Source organism: Carettochelys insculpta, chromosome 4 (genome assembly GCF_033958435.1).
Source record: "Carettochelys insculpta isolate YL-2023 chromosome 4, ASM3395843v1, whole genome shotgun sequence".
Lineage (NCBI taxonomy): Eukaryota > Metazoa > Chordata > Testudines > Carettochelyidae > Carettochelys > Carettochelys insculpta.
Genome location: NC_134140.1, coordinates 66,735,608 through 66,754,462, shown reverse-complemented (window position 1 = coordinate 66,754,462; position 18,855 = coordinate 66,735,608). Strand labels below are relative to the sequence as shown.

Genomic DNA, 18,855 nt, shown 5'->3' with positions numbered 1-18,855 from the left:
AAACATCATTTCGTATGCTTTAGTGATATGGATAAAATACAAACAAAATGCACATTAACAAAATTAAAGGCAAGGGTATATAGTTAGGAACAAAGAATAGAGGTCCAACTTAACCATGAGCCTGTAACCTGGGAAGACACAACTCCAGAAAGGATTTAGGGATCATAATGAACAAGCTACTGAACGTAGCTCCCAATGCTATGCTCTGGATATATGATTGCAGAATAGGAATAGAGAGATGTTTTTTCCTCTGTAAGTGCAATTGGTGAGATTGATACTAGAATACTGCATGCAGCTCTGATGTCTGTTCACAAAAGGGTGTTAAAGAATTGGAGGGAAGTCACTACAGGCAGCAAAAGGGTTAACTCAGAGCCCAGAGTTAAAAAGCAGGGCACAGTCCCCAAATTGGTCCTGAATTCTATGTTTAGAGTTATTTACAAAGTTAAAGTGGGTAAACACATATATACACACAAACTGAAATTTTAAGTTTCAAAAGATAATAGAAATTTCTATAGTAAGCAAGTGCTACATGTCTTTTAAGTTTGGGTCAGGCTGAGTAGCTGGGAATCTCTTGCTTATGCTTAAGCACACGGGTCGATGTAGCACTGAGATCTAGTTCTTTCTTGTTTAGGGGTTCTATCCTACTCCTGCCTTGTACTCTGAACTGCAAAATCAGCTGAGATGAAGATTCCACTTGTATGACTTGTCTTTACGGAGGAGAACAGAACAGTCTACGTTTTGTCTTCTGGAATGCCCTACAGTAGTCTATCTGGTGTTGATGGTCCTTCCCTGTTAGATAGGATGTAACATCTTCTTTTGGAAATCAGCCCTTAACATAAGTAAGTTATTGTCTCCAATCTGATGATCTACAGTCACAGAGGCTTGCAGTGCAACTGCTCAAATATTACAGAGGTTATAAGTGAGATTAATACATGCAGCAACTCACAAGCATCCAATAAGGTCTAAATGCTGTATTAAATGAGCCAGATTGGTTTTAGCTATGTATTTGCCAGCGTACAGATGAGACATGGGGACATTGGCAGGTGCTGGCACCTAATCTACCATTGTCACAGAAGCAAAGATATACGTACAAATAGTGTTGAAAATGCCATAGAGTTCAAGACATAAAGAGCTTGATCTGTTTACCTGACACAAAAGAAGATTGAGAGGTGACTTGCTTACTGTGTATAAGCACCTCAATGCAGAAGAAAATACTAAGTAGTCAAGGATGCTTTAATTTAGTGGACAAAGGCATAACAAAAAACAATGGCTAGAAGTCAAAGCCAGAAGAATTAAAATCAGAAATTAGGTCTGCATTCTTAATAGTCATTTATTAACCCCAGCACAATCTATCAAAAGAAGTGGTGTATGTTCCATGCCTTGAGGACTTTAGCTCAAGATGGGATACCTTTCTGAAAGATATTCACGCGTAAATCACAAGTTTTGGGTGAAATAACAGTGTCCTGTGATACATATAGTAGAGCCATCAAGATGAACCAATGGTCCCTTCTAGTTTTAATTTTTGGAAGTTGTGAGTTTTAACTGATGACTAGTTTTCACATGTATTTCTCTTAAGTGTGAGCCCAAATTACATAACTGTGCCTATGAATGGCCACACACATATGTGCTGTTACCTAATTTGCATGTGCAATTGTACTAACAACATAAAGAATAGATGTGGAATTGTGTCCTAAATTATATGAAAATCGCACCCACCATTCAAACTGGTGCTATCCATTTCTGTTACAAGAAAGCATAACTATGGTTGTAAATTTATAAAAATGTAAATAAAAATCTGCTGCTGATACTGAAATAAGAAATTTTTGTGCCTATTATATTCATCTATACCATGTACTGTAGTCTAGCTATAGCCTATTAAGTGCACACAATCTCTTGGTAGGTTCTCATCTTAAACTTATCAGACTTTTCTAAAATTCCTATCGTTTTAAATTCCTATTGTGGAACGTTTTATATTTGAATTGCAATTTAACAGGTTAATATTTATCTTGAATGTATATTGGATTCCATAGTGTTTAAAAGACTCAACGATGTACCTTCCTAGGTAGTATTGTAAGGAAGCACTGTATAGGACTGTATAGGATGAGTTTAAAGCTGAGGGGAGGATCAAAAGCTTAAACTGTGGTCCAAGCAAAATAGAGGGAAACAACTAAACTCTATCAGCTTTATGGATGCTAATAGCCCAGAGACTGGGATGAAGTAATGCAAGCACCACTTGCACAAAGAAGGCCTGTTTGGGGATCCTACAACACTGTTGTAGAAGTCTGATTTTGAACATAAGAGAAGGTTGATAAATTCATAATCCCCTTAGGCAACCCACCCTCCTGTTGGATAAAAGTATACCTAATTATCTAGCTGGACAGCTGGGACACAAAAGGTGGTGGAGTGGGTGGGGGGAAATGAGAGAATGTAAGATGCTGTTAATTCAAATGGGCACGTAGAAGCAGCAAGATGAGACATCTTTCTGGTCTGTCTCTGCAGCCGTTGTTGAAGTGTCTTGTAGTGACAGAGCAAAGTACTGGACATAAAAATCTAATTCAATTAACTGGGTACTCGATCACATAAAAAAGATTCTTATGTATGTGAAAAACAACTGAATGTAAATCAAGCCAGCATATATTGGAAGAGAAGGACGGACACATACACCTGGGACTTAGTCTCCTATCGCAGGATATAAGGAACTCACATTGACTTGAAAATAACAACTTGAGGATCATGCTTCTAGCATTGTGTGAGCGACATGTTCTTTAAGCACTTGGCATGAATACACTTTGAAGGCTCAGGAATGGGAATTGGACTTCTTACTTTGTGACAGTGAATCATGCACATCTCCACTGATGATAAAATTGCAGGAACAACCATAAATCTGGCATTTCCAAAATGCTGAATGCGTGACTTTGCACCCTAAATAACTTGGCTTTCTTTAAGTGGTTTCCCACATGGATTTCATTCTTGGTGCACAGACACATGAGCTCAGTCTCTCATGCTTTGGTGTATAATGCAGTAAGAGTGGAATCTATGTGGACAATACATCTCAAAAAAACCACTTACTGTGTGTTAACTTCTTTAATGTATTATTTCTGTGTGTAATATCAGAGCATTAGAGTATGTTATATGTAACTTATTGGTTTATCCTGATAAACCTCACGTCAAAACTAAGGTAAAGAGAGAGGGCCGGATTCTGGTCTCCTACAAATATTTTTTTTCGTGTGATTACACGGAATTGAATAGTCACTTGCAAAAGTGAGCAAGTAAAGAATCATGCCTTATGCAGGGTGCATCCCAAGTTAACTGGATTTTTTAAAAAAAAATTGACTTTTTATTTAATGAATATAATAGTTTAAAACTAATAAACCGTCTTCTCCCATCAGTGCCAATGGCAAGGGCTGTGGTTTTTATTATGGAAAGTAAGTATCAGAATTTTATCTAGTAAAGCAATGATTAAGCTGACCATCCTTAGCTGCTTTACAATAGAATACTTCAATGTCCAAACGTCCATGTAAACGTGGACACAGGCTCAGGGAGTGAAATATTTTTGGAGTTCATGAAGGGAGCTGGGATTAAGTTCAATTATGTTAATTTTCACTTAGCAAGAACATCATTCTAAGAGAAACTATGACACAGCAAATCCCAGGATTAAAGAAAGATACAGAAATATAGGCTTAATCCTGCAAGGAGGAGCTGAGCGGTCACCTCCCGCCTCTAAACTAGTGGGCGTTGCTCAGCACTTTCCATGATCAAATCCAATAAGAGGATTTACAACAGGTCAGATGGTTCACTTAGTCCACCTGGCTAGATAAAACCTGAAGAGACCTCACTAAATTGGTAAATTGTAACTTTTAATATTTACTTTTAGCTCAGACTAATTAATAAAACTACCAAATTGGAACTCACACCTTTGTTTCTTTACGCATTTCACACCACTCTGTGTTAGGTCAAATTCCCCAATAAAATCAATCAGTTTTTTCATTACTGAAATTACAATTGTAAGCATTAAAAATGGTGCAGAAAAAAATCCATGTATGTTTGTTAACCTTTTAGTTCCAAGATTTGCTATTCAAATGGAGCTTTATCAGCAACTAGCATGCTAAATAATTAGTTCAGAAATGAAGTTGGTATATAATAGCTATTTTTAAAAAAGCATATAACCGAAATGGCATTTACATTGAATGCTATTGTTATGGTAGCTTGTCCTTGTTATTAAGGTAGCTAGAGTATGAAATGAAAATGAAATGTCTATTTTGTCTTGACAGGACTTTAAAGGAAAAAAAAGCAAGAAATTGTTCCCTTTTTCCCTCCTTTTTGTGCTAAAGACATGTGACTTTCCAGACAGTGCAACTGATAAATCAATGATGTTAAAATGACATTAAAATGCCTCAGAAGTCTGGGTAATTCAGTTCACTTCACTGTGGACTGACACCCACATTCAAACACATTTTATTTCAAATAATTTTAAAATAATTTTGAAACATAGTTTGAAGTCCATTTTAGAGAGAGCCAGGGCAAAGGGCAAGAGATAATAGAAGCTTTGACTGTTTGGCCTGAAAAGACTTTCACTTTTAAGTATACTTTTGTTTTATTTTTTAAATTAATCATTTTAAAACTATCAGAATCCAAATGAAACTCGTTGTTTCAGGTAGACTATAAAACATTTCATTTGATCAAACTTTTCTTAAAAATTTTTTTGGAAAAAAATCATTTCCAATTTGACCCAAAATAATTTTTTCACAATTGCCAGTAAGCCAGAGTCCAAAGTCTCTACCCCAACCTAAAATCCTGTAGGGCATTTTGATTAGGGATGGGCAGGTTGGGGGGGCAGTCTCACATTATTTCCTCATTTGCGCTGGACCTTTTTTGAGTAGAATTGGCACTTGTAGTTGCAGATCACCAGAGTAGCATGTAAGTAATATGTTGACCCACAGCCAAATGCCACAAGATGATCTAAACTGATGCAACTGTGTGGTGAAATTTGTCCCAGTGCAGGGGACCGGATATACAAAAATGTCTGGTAATAGTAATTTTATTTCACACTTGCTGGGATGAGGCAGATGGGTTATGTTGTAGGTGTACAATCTTTGTATGTAAACTGTTCCCAAAAGTTTTCATGAAGAAGGGGCCTCTGGAAGAAGGACTTCCTTCTGGAAGCTCCCCTGGGGGCCGTGTTTCTACTCAGCACTTCGGAGTCCCGAAGAATGGTCTTCTGGACTCCAAATCACATGACATTATGCTAATGAGGCATGGGGAATTTGCATCCGTGCCTCATTGGTATCTGTCGCTCCGTGTATTAGCATGCCACTTCCAAAGGAAGTGACCTGTGTAGAAACAGCCTTTGAGTATAAAATAAGGAATAAGTGCACAGATTTTATATATTTATCCAATCTTCCCCCACACACACAAAAGGTGAACTTAAATACTGAAGATTCCCATTTCCTTCGCTGCCCAAAGTTTAAAGAAAACCCTCAATTATTAAAGGATATGACGATGTGCAGAGAAATTATAAAGGAACTGAACCTGAGCTTTTCTCTGAATTTCCTGATACATGTGCATGATCTTGTACAGGAGAGCCTGGTCAAGTAATGCATAGAAAAACAAATATTTTGTTAGTCTTTAAGGTGCTACTGGACTGCTTTTTTGTTTTGATAGAAAAACAAATAGTGTTTCTATTTTTTGCATTCACATACATCAGTGGATGAGAGAGGGTTAAACACAAGTTAGCAACGAATGTGAAAATATATGGGTGAAATAGAGGGGAAAAAGAAAAGCAAAAAAAAAAAAAATACTTCCAGTTTGAGGGACTCCATCTGTTCCTTTCAGTCAGTGGCAGCTCTCAAATGGAGGCTGGGATCTGCTAGTCCCACTCTCCACACAACTTCTCTCTGTAAATTAAGTTGTTGGCTTATGTTGCTGCGGGTTTAAGAAGGTGAGTGATGACCTTGGTTTGAGTATGTTTGTATAGAAACATGTCACTGCAGGATGATGTCTTTTCTCCTGAGACATAGGGTCCAATAGTAACCATTTGTTAGGAAAATACAAAAGCTAAACATATCCAGCACACAAAAAGATCCAAGATCTTTGCCAAGTTTAACTTTTACTCATCTCTGAGACATCAACTTACACGATATTTTAGAGATTATTTTTAGCTGTCGTCTTTGAAACTATTTCCTTTCTGGTGTTAACATCTCACAACTTTTAAAACTAAACAAAATTTCTTGCCTTTTTGGCATTAAAATGGGAAATCTTATGAATATATTGTTTCATTGCAGTATGTTTGATATGTAGTGAGAGAGGAGATGAATCTAAAATGGCATTTATTTTCTGGAGTGAAGCCGTGTAATGCACAAGAAGAACCACAATACTTGCATTTTCAAAATTTCATAATACAGAAAATATTAAAAGTAACAGTTTTATGGAATAAGTATTTGTTTTCCTCCTTGCAACATTTGCCATCCAGATTAATGAGTTTTAGAGTATATGTGCAAAAATTTGTTTAGTTAATACAATATGCTTATTGAGTTGACTGAGAAAGTACTATTATTGGTGACATAATTTCTCTAACCATATTGATTTCAGAAGCAGAACATATGTTCTCCCTGTCATGTGTAGGTATATTGGGCTCAGTTTGATTTAATTCTCTCACAATATTAAAATATGGCAAAAGTAGAAAGACAAATCTGAGTTCTATCTTAAGGACTGGATTTTAAAACCTGGTGGCTTAAATTTATGCACCTAACTATGAATTTAAATGCCTAACGTTAGACATCTATCTTGGCCTTGCTTAAAACCATTAGGAAGATTAATGTGCAGTCGGGCTGTTTTTCCTGATAGCTTATAAATGTTCCCGATCTAAGAGTCAACCTATTCTACAAATTTAGCTCTAATTTCTCACCCTTCTTTACACCTTTTAAATATTTCAGAACAGTTATAGGTTTTGAAATTGAGTGTGATATCACAGATCCAGTGTTTGAACTTAGCTGAAGGATCAGGTGGGAAGATGGCCAGTAAGCAAGATAACCCTTTTTGTCAACATGGAGGATGAAATCCTGGAACAACTGAATTCAGTGGAAGTTTTGCCATTGAATCTTAAGGGGCTCAAATTCATCTAAGTGGTTGCATCTGGATTTCACTGGAATAAGGTAGGCCCCTTTCCAATGAAGTCAGTGGGGTTACAGAATGTAAAACTGGTATATGGGAAGGGAATCAGACATTTTATAAAAAGCAAAGCCAGCTAATAAATACAAAAGGTGAAAGGTAAATGTAGATGTTCTCAAGTATATTTAAAGGGTTTTTTAATTGGAAAACTGCCGATTTAGAAAAAAAATAGTTGAAGGAAAGTATCTGCAACTAAAAAAATCAGTAGGTAGGAGAAATGCTGTATGAAGTGTTGAATGATTGGAGAAGTCAATGACAAAAATGGTAATAATTTCCTCTACAATGCATGGCTCAATAAATTTTTTTACAACTTATAATGAAACATTCAGAATATCTGTTCCCCCTTCCATTTTTGCTCCCAGGCCTAGTACTACTTTAATCTATTTTTTCCGCTTTCTCTCTCAAACTTCTTGGCACCCAATGGCTACACATCTCTCCCCATGGCACTGACTCAGCTATATCTTTCAATTACTCTCCTGTAAGTAGACCCTGTAGTTTGTACCTTTTTAATTAATGGTCTGTGTTAAGAATGTGTTGATCTCTCACTTCATATTTAATAGAAATTTGAAGATAAAAGCAGACGTGGGCATAAAATTCTGCACTTTTTCCCCAACTAGTTATGTAGAAAATTTGAGAAACAGTGATTCCATGAGTTTTCACTTTAAGCAAATAAGAAAAAAAAAGTTGCCAGAGTAGACACAATGTATGTTCTTGATTTGAATTATATTCACATGGTCAGCAGCAGGAGAGAGAAAAATAGGCTGTGCGAGTGTCTGGAGAAACGATTAAGAGAAACACACCAAAAACTGGTAAAATCTCCTAACACTCTCCCACCCCTCTTTGCTTTTTGATTTAAAGGAAGAGCAGATTAAATGAGGTCTTTATTTTCAGTTGAGGGTGCAGAAGTGATGAAGACTAATGAGGAAAACGGGAGGGATGACTGAGGGAACAAAATGACTGAAGAGCCAAAGACTGATCCCTTCTACCAGCAGCCAAGAAATGCCTCTCAAAACAATGCTGAGATAAAAAGGGCCAAATTGTGACTGTGGTTAGATGCACTGTGGGGAGAAGAATACAAGGAGCAGAAGCCTGTGGAGTGGGTTAGCTATACAGTGGGAGCAGGTTGAAGGAGACTTGGAGCCTTCATGAGCATCAGTGACCACTCAGAAAGATGACAATCCCATTTCATGGCAGCACTCACAATTTTGATGTTTGTCTTCTGCACTGGAAGAAAAACAAGACTTCTAAGATGTTTCCAGAGAAACAGAATTTTGTTGAGATTGGGATGAAAGAGAGCTGTGAGGAGCCAAAGACTGGGAGACCCAGGACTGAATCCCTGATTCAGGTCAGAGATTTTCATTCGCAATCTCTGAGTGAGATAGAGTAGGGATTTGGCCCAAACTCACCCCAAATCCTTGGTCAGTGCCCTGCCCACCAAGTTACACAGTGAGACCACAAGCTGTCCCGGAAATGATGAAATGGCAGTAGCAGCTGCTGCAGACCATGTCAGCCCCTTGAGGGTTTCAGACGCTCTGTTAGTCCTTGGGTAAAACCCCTAGCTTGCAGCAGAGCCTTCATCTATTTGCCAACCTTTCCACAGGCTTACCCCCACCTGCTGTCCAATAAGAGCAGCTACACATCTGGAGACAGATTGGTACCTCTCCCTGTCCTACACTGTGCAGTTGAAGTGTGTCTGTACACTGCAGCCATCTGCGTAGCAGCTGCTCCATTTGGTTCTGCAGCTCTTTCTTTTGCTCCCCCTCCAGCCCCTCCACGTCTATGAGAGGGTACCCACCTCACAGGCCTCAGGTGGGGTAATTAAGAGCTCCCTGACATTGGTTCCCACCTCCCAGTCAGGCTTCTCATGGTGAGATACTAAAATGAAAGGGAGGAATGTGTTTTGGGATGAAATTGGGAGGCATTTTGGAATAAAATGCTAAATCTGGGCAACAGACTGAACTATGGAGTCTGGCTTTTCCTGTCTCCCTCTCACTTTGGACTTATCTGCTTATTGTTCAAACTAATGCAATCCCTGTGTGAACACACATCACATTTTAACTGTGTCTCATAGTGGCTGAGAGACTTGCAGAGCCCCTGGGTAAGGTAGGAGTGGGGTAGCTCTACACTCTAGGAAGGGGCATGGCCTTGGGCAGAAGGGACAGGGCTGGTGCATCCTTCAGTGCTGTCCAGTTGCCCCCCAGGCAGTCCTAAGAACCACCTAAGAATCCTAAGAGCCGCCCAGAGTGTACCGCACAAAGCTCTGTGCAGCGTTCCAGCAGTGATTTAAAGGACTTGGGATTCTAGCCACTGCTGCAGCCCCGGCCCCTTTTTATTCAGCAGGCCCTGGGGCAGTTGCCCCCTTTGCCCTGCACCCATCATCAGGCCTGGTATATTTGTACACTGATGTGGATTTATACAGAACTGCTCTTTGAGAATGCCTGCAGGTATATGTTGATGATGCTGGTGTCTTCTTTCTGTTTCCCTCTTAGCAGTTTTTTGCTTCTGTTTCTTCATTGTTCACATGGCTGCCTTTGTCTCTTTCAGTACTCAGTATACTCCAGCAATTGAAACAAGCATGCATTTTTATTACCATTCTCTTTACTACCACAGTCTTGCTGAATCTGTCCTTGCACTAAGTAGCACCAAGGCTAGCAAATACATTATAGTTCCTCAGTTGTAGCCTGACAAAGCACAGAGGCAAATCAAAAAAGACACAGCAGTGGATGTGTGTAAAGGTAGTTAATGCTTATCAGAGCCTTCTCTGTGCTCATTAGTGATGACTAATGATGACTCAGCAAAAATTAGTGGGCAAATTGGTTTAGCCTAGAATATATCAGATGCTTTTCTGAAGTTCATCTGAACACTCTAAACCTTCTGAGCTTTAAAAACACTCAATCTGGCCAATTTGTTGAGATGCAGTTCTGTGCCCACGATTAAATGCAGGCAAAAATGCTAACATTTGGACTATACCTTTTGGAGCTGGGAATGTGATTCCCAGTTTGAGGAGAACTATGGATGCTAGTTTTCATTGAGCCAGCACACTAAAAATAAATGCAGCCATGGCCATCCCAGCTGAAGGATAAGCTAGCTGCCCTGAGTACAGGTGTCTGTACTTTGTGGGGTTGCTTCAGATATGCTTTTTATTTTCACCATGCCCGCTCAAGGAGATCTAGCATGGATATTTCTCCCTAGCTCCAAGTGTAGACATACCCTTTGCAAAACAACACCAGAAAAAACAGACAATGTTTCAAATAAGAGGAGTTTTTAGCTCTTATATTTACTAGTTTCTTCCGTAGAACAAACAAATTAAAAATACCAATCGTCTCCAAAGGTGCCACTAATGTCCAGTTACTTCCCCACCAGTTTAAGTCACTGCCACAGTCTTGAAACCTCTCTGCTCCCAAGCCATTAGGACAGGGTTTCCCAGAGTTGTTTGGTCACAGAACCCTTTTAAACTCAAAATAATTTTGTGGACCCCATTCCCATTCTTTATCTCCCTCAGCCCCCAAACCACCCTCCCATCTCCAGGCTTTACCTGGCTCAACCATCAGCCCCCAAATCTGCACCCCATCCCCAAGCTGCGCCCCCCCAGCCCCAGGCTTAACCACCTCTTGGCCTCAAACCGCTCCTCCATCCCCAGGATTAACCCACCTAAGCCACAAACTGCCCCCCAAGACTAGCCCATCTGTGGCTCTGGCTGGGGAGCCTATGCCAGGTGGACACATGCGCCCAGTGGAAGCAAGGCTGGTGTGAAGGGATGTGGCCACTCAAGTAGTGGGGCAAGTGAAAGGCTCTCTACAACTTCCTGCTCTGCTGCCACTGAAATAATAGAGCTAAATTCAGTTACTTTACTGGCTGGATCCTTCCTGCCAGCTGTTAAACTAATTAAATTTGGTTCTACTGTTTCAGTGGCATCAAGGCAGGGAGTCACAGAAGAGTCAGCTGTTGTAACGGAATTTTCTGGTGGCACCTGGGGTTCCACAGAACACCATTTAGGAAACATTGCATTAGGCAATCCTCCCCTCTTCTTGCCAAGCCACCCTTTCATGTCCTTTCTGTAACTCTCACCTGACTTTCTTTTTCTCTTATGACCAATGCTCACTGTACATTGTATTGCCATATTCTGCTATCCCTTATGAAAGTGGATCATATTAATAACTTTTTGAATGTTTATCAAGTACAACTTGGATAAAGCATTTGTAAAAATAACATTTAAGGAACAAATTTTTCCTCTTTTTCCTGTTTTGTGTGTTACCCATGATCACTCTTTGATTTGTGCTAATTTGTTCACCGTTCATCATATTCTGACAAACACTTTATATATGTATATTTCAGCTCATGGTTTGTTTGTAAACTATTCACTTTTACAGTCCACTGTTCATTATAGCTACTGTCTGGTCAGTAACCTAAGTCATGTGGTATTTCTTCTTTGTGTTTAATAATTCATTTTTATAAGCAGGAGAGGAATCAGAGATTCCAAGATGGGTACATGAATACCAATGGAGTGTATCTTTTAGATAGGTAAAAAGTAAATTTATATAGTGATATACAGCAATTGAACAGAAAAAGTGAAATTTTAATTTTGTATGAACATTCTTGTGAACGAAAATAATGACTTGTTCATGAATATTCATGAAAAAATTAAAGGGGCTGTGTATACAGCTGAAGTAAATTAATTGGTTTTATTGAAACACATATTCTCAGATTCCCTTTTGCAGTATTTCCTGCTTTGGTGTCCACTGTTATGGTCCTTTGTCATTCAAGTAAAGACAAGTTTTTTGTGATCCAATCAGGATTCATCATTTCAGTTAACAGATTTTGAATGATGTTGTAGATAATTGTACTGTATCAGGAAACTTTGCTGAGATTAAAAGTATTAGCTTAAGGCTCTGAAAGTATTAGACAGGGTAGTTTGATACTCTTGCGAGCAAAACATTGTGCTGCTGCCACACATGGGCATAATAGTTTCAAGTTTCAAGCCAACTTCTGTATCTCTTTAAATATACCTTCAGTCCAGTTGTGGTTAGCATCTCTGTACTAAATATCAGTCAGTGTTCCTCTGTAGCTATTTTCTAGCTTATTAAAAGTGTAATAAAATTTCCTGAGTTTTAAGGCTACATACGAGACACATTTTTCATAGGTTTGGCAACTATTTCGGCTGTATAAATCAGACATGGCTCTGAGTCACAAAATCAAATCTAGGTTTAAGGTCTGGATTTCAGACCTCTCTGAAATTCACAGTGTGCCTGAGAGAGGTTTCTGGTTTGGCCCATGTACATATGGGAACAAGCTATGAAACTGTGATGCAGTTTTAAATGAAGGCTTTGACCTCCCTCCTCCTGTCCTAAATTTCTCTGGTGTTTGATTTTGGCATTAAGTATCAGAGGGGTAGCTGAGTTAGTCTGGATCTTCAAAAACAAGGTGCCACAGGACTTCTTGTTGACTTTGGTGTTCTGACTCTATCATTTATTTTAAAAAGCAAACAAACAAGCAGTGCGGTAGCACCTTAAAGACTAACAATTTTACTTATTAGGCAATGAGCTTCCATGGGAAATCTGATGAAGAGGGTCTTACCCACAAAAGCTCATTGCCTCATAAGTAACACTGCTACAGCACCGCTTGTTAATTGCAAAGCTACCAACTAACATGGCTACCCCTCTGATACTCTTTACCATGTCAGGACATTCCATGGTGTATATAATGGGGGAGCAGGTAGCAACCTCTATGTTTACGTGGCTGACACTAAAAGATTCTTATAACGGTGTTTTTAATGTGAAAATACTTGTATGTTTGTTTTGTTTTTGCCAGCTGTTGAAATTCACCGAAGGAGGAACCTTTAAGCTAAAGAAGTGATTTTTCTCTCTCATGGAATTTGCTCATGTGTAGTTGAATTATCAACTGTCAAACACTGAAATTGCCTTTCCTTCACTTGCATACTTCAGCCAAATGTTGACCATGAGCCAGCATAATACCTGCCTGAATATTCCAATCCAGAGCCATGCTCATGCCACTGCCAGAGCAGCAGCAGACAGGGTGGTGCATGAGATCTACTGGAGCAAGTGAGGTGGAGGAGTTGAGGGAAAACAGCCAGGCCACATTCCCCCAATCATCCTGGAACCAGCATATGGCTCTGATAGTTCTTTCCCGTAACTTTGGGTAAACCACATGGGTCATCAGCTCCCCAAAACCTCAGAGTGAAGAGAGAGAGCTGAGCCAGGTAAGACTCTCCCTTTGCACCCTCAGACTCAGCACTGGACCTGAGCAGTCCACCTCTGCCTCTGGGATAACAGATTTTTCCAGCTGTTAGTTTAGAAGTTCAGGCACTGCAGTTTGTGTTGCAGCAGTGAAGGCTGAATATTTGAGCCCTGATTTTCAGCCCTAAAGACAAGTACAGAGGACGTTAAAAAGACTGGGAAATTACATACATAAAAGCTATGTTAAAAAGTTGCAACTCAAGCACTTAAAAGTCAGGAAGTGCCAGATGTATGGTTTCTCATGCAACCTCAGCTCTGTCCTCTTGGGCACATGTATTACAGTTTTTAATTACAGTCACTTACTTTTTACTCTCACAGGGTCCCTGACTCATTCAGTACACAAGATGAACACAGAACATGGCAGAATTAACGCTGTCTGAGCAAATAAATGTGGACTTTCTGAGCCCTTGGGTGTTTGACTTTGCAAACTAATATTTATGTGCCACCATTTTTTAATATAATATCAAACATATTACAAATGTTTTGAAATTAAATTTGAAATATACAGGGAAAATGTACTATATCTGGACTCTTGAAAAATTTGGTATTTGTAGAAAAAAGAAGTGAGCTGAAAAGCCATTGATCTTAAATATCTAACAGTCTGAACAAAGGGCTATGTCTACACTAGCCCCCACCTTTCGAAAGGGGGATGCTAATGAGACACTTCAGGATATGCCAATGAGGCACTGCAATGAATATGCATCACCTCATTAGCATAATGGCGGCCACAGCACTTCGAAAGTGTTGCTTTTGATCGTGCGTGGCTCGTTTACATGGGTTCCTTTCCAAAAGGACCCTGCAGACTTTGAAATCCTCTTATTCCTATAACCAAATAGGAATAAGGGGATTTTGAGGTGTGCGGGGTTCTTTTGGAAAGGACCCCTTGTAGATGAGCCCTGCGCAATCGAAAGTGGTGCTTTCGAAGTGCTGTGGCCATCATTATGCTAATGAGGTGCTGCATATTCATTGCAGTGCCTCAGTGGCATATCCTGAAGTGTGTCATTTGCATCCCCCTGTCAAAAAGGGGTTGCTAGTGTAGACGTAGCCAAGATGTTTCATCATATCATATATCAAACTAAGGTAACAAGCCTCTAGTACTAGCTAATTTTGTAAAAATATTCATGGTGGCCTTTTATGCAATGATATTTTACATCCATGGTGAAATTCTAATTACAACGAAAGTTCCATTTCTACTACGTTGTATGTTAAATAATTATCCGTCATTGTTGGTAATGGAGATAACAGTAAGGTATAATTTTGTGAAAAGGGAAATATGTTCTGTCCCCTATTCGTAATGGGAAATTGAAGCAAAAAAATTATTAAATGACCAATAAAAAGGGATCTTTTCCTTCAGCTTTTTCATTCTCACTTGAAATAGATATGTGTTCTATATAATAAACAGCTGATGTAATACTAGTGTGTTTGAGGGGTTTCTATTGCCACCTAGTGGCTGCTGTAGTTTTTTTTTTTCATATTAAATTTTCTGGAAAATAGACATCTTGTTCTGGATCGGGATAGTTTAATAGCATGTGAAAGGGTGATGTTGTTTGAGAACTAATGATTTAATACTTATTGTTAGGCTCATCTTTCTTGTGATCCTCTGTATTTAGAAACCTTCATCATATATGTTTATTTATCTCATGCATAAAGACTAGCTGTAATCTGTACCAGAAACTCAGTTTCATATGGATTAAAAATAAATGCAGGATCCAGCAATGATGATTTGTGTAAAAAATAAAAAGTGTTTCAATGTAGATACTATGGGCTTGATGCTTCAGTTTTAAATTTGTGTAACCCCATTGGCTTCAGTGCAATAGCTCCAGATTTATACTTGCAGCTGAGTCTGGCCCTACTACTACTATAAATTTTAGAAAAAAAATTTCCATTGGACTGGTAGCTTACCTTGCACAGAGTACTTTATAGCACTCATGTTGTTTTTGTATCTTTCTCTTGATAGTGGAGTACGTAAAATAACTAATGTTTTTTCTGATGCTTTCTATCTGGAATTCAGTGACACACACCTGAATGAAAACCAAGCATTTTCCCTTGTTCTAACTCTCATCTGAATAATACAGTTATGTGATATAGATTATACTGCATGATGCCAGCCTCTACAAGCACCTTATGCTGGAATTTTATTAGTCTATTTAAAGTTTTTTTTTGAAAAATCACTCCTTTTTCTTTATTTTAAAAAAGTATTTTCATATGTGTAATTGTCATTTTGTTTTTATAGTAGTCTAACAAATCAGATTCATGTTTTAAAACTTTGTCTCAAATACAATTTAAAATGTTAAGCATGAATTTTGTCTGAATTGGGTGAAACAGTGAAGAATGAATGATAACCAATCTTTCTTTTAAAATCAGTCTTGGCAACATTCAGCTGTGGTTGACTTATCTTCTTGTAAAGTGTTCATTCCTGTACCCGGTCCTCAGTTTAAATACTGTTTTTAAGTTTGAAACAAACAGAATGGGGAAAAAATGGTGAAAGCACTGGTATATATTAATTTGTGTCTGTAAAAGTAACTGACCTCTCTTAAATGATTTCTCTTTCTTGGATTTGGTGCATTTAACTGAGAGAAAAAAATTTTTGACTCACTTCGGAGTTTAATAAATCTGTTCGCTGTGTGTTGTTTTTACACAGTGTCATTGTAACTGTGTCAGTCCCAGCATGTTAAAGAAATAAAGTGGGTGAGGTAAAACCGAAGCCCGCTCGTCTCTCCATTATATCTTTTTTTTTTTTATTAAGGTGCCCGCAACCATGTTTGTTGCTGTCTTTAAATGAAGATCTGCCTATGTTACAGTACTACTACTACTGCTGCTGATCTTTAAATATGGTTGTGAACACTTTTCAGTCAGATGACTGGGAGGGTCTGAGCCAATCCCACCTTGTGCTGCCTCAGGCATAACTATGAGGTGGTGGTGGAGTCTGGGCTCCTGGGTGGGGTCTGCAGAAGCTGTGCAATAAAAAAGGGTGGGCGGTGGCAACTTCATTTCCAAGTCATTGTTGCCTCCAGTGCCAGCTCCTGGGCACCTCTTCTCCCTCCTCATCAGCAGGTAAGGAGCTCTGGAGGAAGGTCTCCCCTCATCTCCCAACCACCAGCAGTATTAGCAGCTCAAGCTCTTCTGACACTGTTGTCCTGATGGGCAGGTGGAGGGTATCAGCCATGTTGGTACCACACTGCCTCTGATGCCATAGCAACAACAGAACTACCAGCTGGGAAACAAAATCTTAGCAGCTATGCCTGGAATGGTGGTCCTTTGTCTCTGTCTGTCCCTCCCACCTTGTGGTGACATGACAAGCATCCAGCAATTAACTGACAGGTGTTCTAAGAACACTGGAAATGTTTATCACAAGAGTTCCCAGGGCTGGGATTTATTTCCTAAAATGCTCTGGTGTATTCAGGGCCACAGTGAAGGAGCAGAAAAAAAGAGAATGAGACAGATTTTGATGAGGATTTTGGAGAGGCTGAGATAGGAGGTTTAAAGGACAGGCGCATAAATACAGGGATATAGGAAAAAGGGAAGTGCTGTGTATGGGGACACTGGATTAGAAAAGCTAGCAAGGAGACTGCCATACTACATCCAACCATGACAGGTTTGTATATAATGAAGCAGTTCAGAAAAAGGATGAGCTAACCAAAATGCAGTTGGAGAAGGTGCCAAGAGCCCCCTTAACAGGGCTATGAACCATGATGGAACCTTCTGTTCCCCGTGTTATTCAAAGGTGTAGAGGCTTACGTCTGAAGCCACCCTGCATCTCTCTCTCATGTGCTGAAGGGAAATCTGGAGAGGCAAATCCACAACAGAAATTTCTGTGCTAGTCACATCATTGCTGCCTTAGACATTTCAGGCCATTTCAGAAGACTATTGGTGATACAACTTGACGTCTGTCTTACTACTATGAAGCATGGAGCAATTCAATAAATCACCTTTCTGGTAGTCATGCAAAAACAGTCAGAAACCAGGCAAGAACCATTGTACCATAACATAAAATAATTCTGCTCTCTGAGTGTTGGGAATTGGGGATGTGACGCACATCACTCTGATGATACCAAGACTACATAGTGTTGCTTTCAGGAATAAAAGTCACAGATACTATTATGTGCTGGCTGTGTATGATCTCAGTTCTTCACAGCTGTGTGGGTGTGGTATCCTGAGTCCTGCCATGAACATTCTGGAAGATCAACACCTAAGTGGAGTTGTACCCTCATTATGTCTGGATTTACACGTTGCGAATGTGAAATGTAAAACTCCCTCATGCAGACACAGCACTAACTCTCAGCTCATCATCTTCACAATTTTCAGAAGGCAGAACAACCATTCAAAAGATGGGTAATGGCTCCAATCATCTGGCTTCACACAGCTGCTTACCTCTGATATAATAAAGTATGAAGACCAGTTCAGCAAACCACTTACTCGGATTCTTAAATGCTACCGAAGTCAAAGAGACTAAGACAGTGAGGTTATTGTGTCTTGGGCACATTGACTTCAAGAAAATTGAAGCAAGTGCTTAAAAATGTTTTGCTGAATTGGGATTATGGGATTCCTCAAATGTTTAAAATTAAGCATTCATTTAAGTGCTATGCTGAGTTGGGGCCGATAGTTCCTCAAAATGGACATTAGAAAAGCACTTGGTCTCCCAGAAATCAGATTTAAGAAACTTCCCCAGAGTTGGGGTGCAATATAATACACCTTTGAAAAGTTTAAAAGAATAATCTGGGTATGTTGTAACCTACAGGACATTTGTGGCAAGTGCAAAATGCTGGAATAATATGAAAATTTGCATAGTGTACTTGTCCAGAAACCAGAGAAACTGAATAATTAGGTTGTAGCCTAATATTTAGTTAATAAAAGTGTTAACCTTCACCTGCTGCTTGACTTACCACTGGAAGAGTTCCTGCTTTCTAATCCCATGATAGCCAGTATGAGGAAGATGACAAGAACAATTTCTCAGAGACTGCACCAAGTCTCTGGGCTCCTACTCTGCAGCAGGGCATTCAGTCATCTTGATTTTCTGGTAGAGATCTCTGTACTCTTTCTTTTTTTTCCCACCTCAGGTCCTCTGTCCTACTCCCATTGCAACTGAGTGGCGTTGAGGGAAACAGACCTAGAGTAGGTATATAAGTAAGGAAATAGTTAAGAAAATCATGAATGAAAATAATGAATCCCATTTCTGGACGGCAAGGGTTGTGTATGTTTTAGGATAGAAATAGTAAATGAAATAAAATAGCCAGTACTGAATAACAGCCTGGCATTTTTGGTGCCAGTACCTGCCAGTACTGAATACCTGAACCTCAGCAGCCCCAGCTGAAGGACTGGCTGGAGTTGGTGGTGGGCGGGGGGGTCAGCTAAGTACTGGCTCCTCTTTTTTTTTTTTTTTTTTTTTGTTTAAAAAAAATGAAAATAGCTATGTGATTTTTCCCATTTGTCCAAC

The 18,855-nt window shown here is 39.3% G+C and overlaps 1 long non-coding RNA gene across 1 annotated transcript in view; it reads right to left on the bottom strand.

The window, feature by feature from the left end:
• The window catches only part of LOC142012557 (uncharacterized), a 71,158-nt gene that overhangs the window by 10,896 nt on the left and 41,407 nt on the right, over positions 1-18,855 (bottom strand). Inside the window, exon 4 of the long non-coding RNA XR_012645394.1 lies at positions 18,305-18,528. This is a non-coding gene — a long non-coding RNA (uncharacterized LOC142012557). The remainder of the gene's footprint in view (positions 1-18,304; positions 18,529-18,855) is intronic.